At 40.9% G+C, this 7,314-nt stretch overlaps 1 pseudogene across 1 annotated transcript; it reads right to left on the bottom strand.

Annotated features, from left to right (window-relative positions):
• Nucleotides 1-2,940: 2,940 nt before the first annotated feature.
• LOC103701238 (peroxidase 12-like) lies at nucleotides 2,941-6,152 on the bottom strand (annotated as a pseudogene). The gene is made up of 3 exons (XR_016400366.1): nucleotides 5,855-6,152; nucleotides 5,433-5,627; nucleotides 2,941-3,788 (listed from the first exon to the last, which is right to left on the bottom strand). The product of XR_016400366.1 is annotated as a peroxidase 12-like (transcript).
• Nucleotides 6,153-7,314: the final 1,162 nt, after the last annotated feature.

Genomic DNA, 7,314 nt, shown 5'->3' with positions numbered 1-7,314 from the left:
AATCTCATTCTCCAATATTATTATCAAGCATATGCACTAGAATGCAAATAATAAGTTCTATGTACTGTCTAGATTTGCCATAGGGTGGGTTCTAAATTAAGACCATCAAATTTCGTGCTTAAGCCAATGGTATGCCAAAAGTAGCATTCTGATGGACAATGTTATGACCCAATATCCTAAAAGAGCTATAGCACCGACCGATAATAGACAAGTAGATCAAGAAGATGAGGCAGGCTGTAATACTCGTATACATGAGAGAAAAATTTAGAACACAACAGAGAACCTCTAATGCAGTAGGTGAAAAAAGTGATCATTAAGCATCAAAGCATTAGTGATTGATGTGTGCTATGTGTCTTAAGCACCATCACAACTTTTGCAGTAGAACCAAAGTTACTGTTTATATTAATAAACATTTTTGTTTACAAAATCTTCTGGGCAAACTCAGTTTGTTGTTACTAGCTTGCTGTCCTGGTTTGATGACCCTTTCTTGAGATTTTACTTACTTTTTTACAGTTTCTCCATTCACATCCCTGATCCCCAAATACACTTGCGAGGAAGTGCTCAATTCATAACCATAAGCTACATCTCTGTCAACAACATAAATCCCTCCCTTTGGAACCTAATATCTCCCTCCCATATAACAAAATTCATTTGATATCTCCACTTCAACCTAATCACAACAGAGAAAAAAATTCCAAAGATCAACATGTAGCACCTTGAACAAATCAATGTCATTGCTTTTACAGGGGTAATTTAAGACCAAACAAAAGAACATATGCTTCCATCCCACCAATGCTCTATCGAGCCTCTCCATCACAGGATCTTAGTCTCAATAACTCAACATTTCCGGTTGAAATTGTAAAATATTCTGCTCAACAAAAAGCTTATTGACCTTAAAATTCGCACTATCAATGCTCGGCCTAGCAAATCCTTGTCCATGGAACCTAGCCAAGATCTTTTATTCTTTTCTCCATTATAATCATCATATTGTAATACATATGACCCTATAATACTAAAAAGCCAACACCCAGTTGGACTCTCAAATTGCACACTATACAGAATGAACCCTAGCATCATCTTAGTTATATGTTGAGGTATCCCTGGATATTCCTTAGCAAATTTCTCTACCTTTTCATAGCAAATATTTCATGATATTCTGCTGATAAACAATTCTCATTCATCTATACAAACATTGCAGACATCACTTGTTTCGCATGATTTCTGCAACCACTACCGATACATAACTTTCCAACTCCACTTTCAGCTTACATGGATAGGCACAGATGAAATAGTTCGCCAATGTGCATTCTAAAATGCTAGGATAGAGAAGCCTCGGTAAGAAAGGAATTCTAATAAAAATAATAAACAGCAACATTAAATTTTATTTTTTTTTATTATCTAATAAAACCTGTAACCCAATTCAGATTTTGGAAAAGTCGACCACCATCTACAACGCTAAAACCACAAATCCGCTAAAGTTAATGCAATTTAAACACCAAAGATCTCAAAAAATCCACCAAAACCCCTCAATGGCCCAAATCCACCATGCACAATGACAGAATAGGGTCTGAATCTTATATTGCTTCCTTTCCGAACCACATAAACTCGCTTAGGCATTGGACGAGCATCCCGGTTCTTCGCTCTGAGAGAATTGCAAGCTTTGTCGTGCTCTTCAACTTATTGGAACAACAAAAAAATTAGGGTTTTTCTTTTTCTTTCTTTTTCTATTTTGGGAATTCTTTTGCAATTGTGGTAATAAAGGTTGGGACGGGCAAAATAGAGAGGGGACAAACATCCCCTCCACCTCGCTGATTTACCTAGCAGAGATCATGGGGTGAAAAGATGTTTTACCCATATTGACTTCGTGGGCTACTCTTCCAAGGGATGAGGTTTTATATTTCAAGTTTTCCTTTTTTTTTGGCTAGAGATTGGAGATCATCTCCAATTAGAGGTATGTAGCATTTAATATTGTTGTTTAAGGCTAAAGGCAGTGTTTTTCCCCACTAGGCTATTCTTAGGAGGAGAGAGAAAATGGAGAAATCATATCCTGTATGGCGTGCGCCATGTCGCTATGCATCCTGCCAATCACAGCTGTTTGTTTTTGTAGCAGTGCATCGAGATAAGCACTGGATGAATGGATGCATGGTAAAATGAGGAATTTTTGTTTGGTCAAACGTGGAGAGTTAGAGGAACTAGCTATCCACCAATAAGTCTAAAAATTATTGGTACGAAGGGAGCTGTGAAGTTTTTGGTATATAGATAGGGATTAGATTATTCTTAGGCTGAAGAGGATATAATATTTGATGGAGCTAGCTATACAGAAGGGAAGTACGGCTCTGGAGACATCATTATCATACGTATTGGCTTATATTTGCATACATGCTTATTTTCCTATAATTATGCAATAGTACCCTAGCTATTAGCCAGTGAAGAAATGCCACAGCACGAGACTTTTTTTTCACATTTCAATGATTTGATGGAGGAGAAGGATTTTACTTTTAAGCATTTATTTAAGAGGCAAAGATTTTGATTTAAGATGAAAACAACATGTACTAGCAATGTGTACAGCATCATCATACATAAAAATATCATTAAGTTTGTATTTTTTATGTTTGTTTGACTTCATGCATTTTTTTTTGTTTATGTAACTTCTTATTCCAAGTTGGATGTTTTAGAGGTTCACTTGCCCTGTCCCGCAATGTGGTCGACAGGATCTGCTTGAGGATTTAACACATCCCACATCTATGCCATGATTTAACCAAAAATTGGAGCATGCGTGCGTCCATTTATCGATCCCTGCATCTCTACCTTTTCAGTGGATGTAGGTATTTCACTTTTCCTTGCATCTCATCCAATGTCTTCCGTTTAATTTATTCAATGAACCAGGACCCACTCTCTTTCTTTCTCAATGACATTTCAGATCACGATAACAGCCTCCTCTTTATCAACTTATTCCACATGCATTGCACATGTCGAGATCTAGTCAGGTGCAAGGAAGCTGAAGTTATCTATAGAATCAAGACATGAAAGTCGAATTTTTGAACCATATAAGGATTTACTTAACTTTCTATATAAGCTTACAACTGGAGCTAAACAGGCATACTCACTGTCACGGCGATTTATTGTTGGACAGACAATTCCACAAAACACAGACACGTACAAACCTTGCAACTTGTCCTAGAATCTGATCTAGTACGCCAGCTTCTCGCCCTCTTCATCATCCACCACAGACCACAAGAACTTGGTATCTGGGTTGCGAGCCGAGCAGTTGGCTCTGATCTCCCCCTGGTCACCGGTCAGCACGCTCAGCTGGCCCATCTTGACGATGGAGTACACGAACTGTTCAAAGAAGAGAGACTGGTCGATGGCAAAGCTGGTGACAATAGACTTGGTCCTCTGGTCGGAGTACAGGTCCTGGTCCGACGTGAAGAGCCCCTCCCGGTTCAAGAGGTCGACGTAGTACTTGTTGTCGAAGGTGTTCGGGGATCGGATGTCGTTGACGGTGGTGTTGTTCGTGTTGGCGGCCGGGCAGGTGAGGTAGAGGTTCTGATGGGGTCCTGGGAGGGGAAGAGGCGGTTGGTGAAGGAGGTGCAATGCGCAAGGCCGATGGTGTGGCCGCCGGAGAGCGCGACGAGGTCGGTCGTATCGAGGTTAATCTTTTTGAGGACAGCGAGCAGTTTGGTGACGTTGGAGGTGGGGGCTGGGAGGCTGGCGTTGGTCACGGACCCATTGGCGAAGGTGCGGCCGTCGCGCCGGCCTAGAGGCACCTTGTACTTGGGGCCGCCGGACTGTTTGAAAAAAGTATAATAAAATAAATATAGAGAATTCATTAGAAGAGCAAAGCATTTACCGAGTCTTCTCAGGATAAGGCTCACCAGCTGTGCTTATTCTGCAGCAACTTAGGTAGGCTGTCCGGTGAGCCCGTGCTTATTCAGGCGAACAAATTCTAATTTAGAAAAAAATACTGTAACTTTATCAATCAACTACAATTAATAGTCAAAAAAAAAAAACTCATCTTTTTTCTTCGTGACTAATATCTAGCTACCATCGGTTACAGATCTCAAAACGATCCAAATTCTAGTGTTTCTCTATCTGCATGGATCTCAAAGGAGCCAGCGATAATCTAATGATGGATTTGATCTGGAGAAGACTGAATCCTTCTTTTATGGGAAAAATACAAAAAATTATTGCTTATATTGCTCGCACACCACCTGGCCGTCCTCCCATACCGAAGGTCGCAAAAGATACAATAGATGATGAACCAATAACTCCATTAATCCCCTAATACTTCTTGAAGTTGGCAATTGTCAGATATGATTATAATGTTATGTCTCATAAGTTCGAAGTTGACAGCGCTATGCTATGGTCCGAAACACGTCAGCGCTTTTAATTTAATTAACGGGAGGCATGGGTACGTAAGAGACTCCGTACAATGGAACTAGGAGATGCAGAAAAATCTGCATGCTTTCCTGGTTCTTGATTCTAATTATCTTCCTCAAGTGGACAGTTTTTGGAAGGGGAGATGAACCAAAGTTGGATGTTGACATAGTTTACCCTACTCTACGCTCGGCCACCTTTTGGAAAAGTCCAGTCCCCCATGCTCTTTCGACTTCATTAAAGAAAATCCATATATATTTGAGGGGTTGGGACCTGCTCTCTTTTGGCAAATCTCGCATGAGAGAAACTCTATTATCTTCCTTCAAAAACATTCATCCTCTGTCTCGGTTATTCAAGAAACTCACCATTTTTTCATGTTTCGGAGTAAATGACTAATCTGTTATCATTACCTTGTAATTTCTCTCCCCTTTTTGCCACTTATTAAATATCTCCTTGTAAATATTTTCTTTCAATAAAAATTAGAGGAAGTACCTTACTTCCTCCTAACTTTTTCAAAAAAAGAAAAAGAAAAAGAGAAACATGTGCCTTATTTTTCTGTTTTTGCAAATTAAGATAACAAAATCACCATCAGCTTTTGAATCTGAACCTCTCCTAGAAGCTGGTCTTTAGAAGATTGGTGCCAATCTCTGGAACTAAATTTTGCTGTCATAATACTTTATTTTCATTATATAAAACCTTTTTAAGAATATGGTCACTATATTATATAAAACCTTTCATTTAAAGCAGTACGTGCCAACCAAACCAGCTACTAGCATGGTCCATGGGATTTATGGCACCAAACTGTGAGAAACACGTTATGATCGCTACACAGAAAACTTCAAAAGGGCATATCATGTGGGATCGATCCATGGCATGTAGCTATAAATCCTACGATGCGTAATGATCGTCACTTGAGGTTGGTGAATCACTCTATTCACTGCACAGCAGGGCTTAAACCCCCCCAGTGCTGTGCATGTGTCACGTAACAAAGGGATCCCCAAACCGTTGCAATAAAAGACGAGAGAGGGGGAGAGAGAGAGAGAGAGAGATTGCACCAAGTAGACGGAGTCACGGGCGGCCAAGGCAGCAATGTCGGCACAGGAGACGACCCGTCCACAAGCCCGGTCCAGAAGAGCCTTGACGTCGTTGATGGCTTTGAAGGCCGTCTTCCGGAGCGTCAGGTTGGGCAGATCGCCCTTCTCGCTCGGATCGCTCGCCGTCCCGTCCAGCAAAATCGACCCATCGCACCCCTACATCACCACAACACACATCATCCCCACCGTCAGATATAAACCGGACCGGTTCAGGAGCCATCCAACCCGGGAGCCATGACCCCGGTTCACAGGCGACCCTAGCCCAGGCACGAGTCTAGCACGTTACTCGTATATGATACGGGTTTCCCTGCTCATCTTCCTCCTTTGCATGCAAAAGGAAACTTAGTAGGCTTTGTACGAGTTGCAGAGTTATGGGAGATTACCTGAACGAAGCAGTCATGGAAGTGGATGCGGAGGAGGCCGGCGGCGAGACCAATGTCTTTCTTGAAGGCCGTCGTGAGGAATTGTCGGATAATGGACTCGGCGTGGGGGCAGGTGGACTCGTAAAAGGTGAAGGAAAGGCCCTTCACTATGGGAGGATAGGTCCGGGCCTCTGAAGTGGAGGAGAGGAAGGCAAGGGAAGAGACTAGGACGAGAATTAGAGAAGAAGCCATGGCCTTTGCAAAGGCTTAGAGGGCTTGTTCCAGGCACAAGCCTCCCTCGCCATGGCTGTCCTTATTTATAGGCATTTATTGGCACACCTTGAAGACTATGGACTTGCCTTGAAATCTCGGGCACGCAAAAATGGATTTTTAATTTCAAAAATTTAAAAGTCATGATAATTACTTCATCGATTTTTACCCTTTCATTTGATGGTCGACATTGATCTTACCCCCCCTCTCCTTTTTTTTGGAAGGGCGGTGTTTTAACCTTCAATAAAGGTTTCTAATACATTTGGAAAGGTTTTCCCACAAATGATAATGTAATCATAATAGCCTACATTAGCAAGTAGATCTAGATTAGCTTATCATGACACAAGAGTTACTGGTTACTGTCACAAATACAAAGAACGGCAACGTAGTCCTTTATTTATTTAAGCACCAGGTTTTGAGAAAGCAAAAGAAATATTTAACTTTTCTTTATATTTGCTTTTATAAGCGGTCTTGGTAGCCCGGTCCTTTAATTTAGTAGAGATGTTCATTGTTTTGGGGAGTATTTGATCCCCCTTCATCAGTCATCGATCAACTTCATCACACCATTCATGATGACAGCAGACTAATATCTAAACTTGTTGAATTATAATTCGTTGATACTGGCTAAATATTGGATCACAGTTTGAAGTGCGAACGCTGTGAACTATTTCTCTGACGAATGCTTTTATGACCGAAGAAAAATCGTCGTTTCCACTCCACACACTTCGGGAAACTTTGATATGTTTCTGGACTTAATTTTGGAGGTGCATCACGCCCGATGCTCAATAGCTCAATAGTTTCACTTTGTTTTTTTTTAATGGAAATTCGGGAAGTTCACATTAATCCATGCGTTTGGGATTAGGTTTCGGATTTCAAGCGGTCGCTTGCTGGCTTTCTCCCATGGCCCTGGTTTGAATTCTGGTCGGGAAAAGGCTCTTATTTGATGCTATGATGACTTCAGTTTTTTTTTTTTTCTTGGGCACGTGAGCTGAAATTTGAGGGCCGATGACATCATTTGTCTTCGACAATACGTAATGTACGGATGATCCATTTTTATTTTATTAAGATAACAAAAAGTTCAAACAGGTACAAAATGGCGAGGGAAAAAAAATGCCAATACGTCCTTACACAAAATAGGAATCCCCGCAAAAAAAAATTGTTTGGTTGAGCAGAAAAAGAAATCAACGGAAAAATATCAGAATAATTTATAT

The sequence above is a fragment of the Phoenix dactylifera genome, chromosome 4, assembly GCF_051530095.1.
Source record: "Phoenix dactylifera cultivar Ajwa chromosome 4, Ajwa_hap1_PhDact_Kaust_v1.1, whole genome shotgun sequence".
In the NCBI taxonomy this organism is placed as follows: Eukaryota; Viridiplantae; Streptophyta; class Magnoliopsida; order Arecales; family Arecaceae; genus Phoenix; species Phoenix dactylifera.
This window is presented reverse-complemented; position numbering and strand designations above follow the sequence as displayed.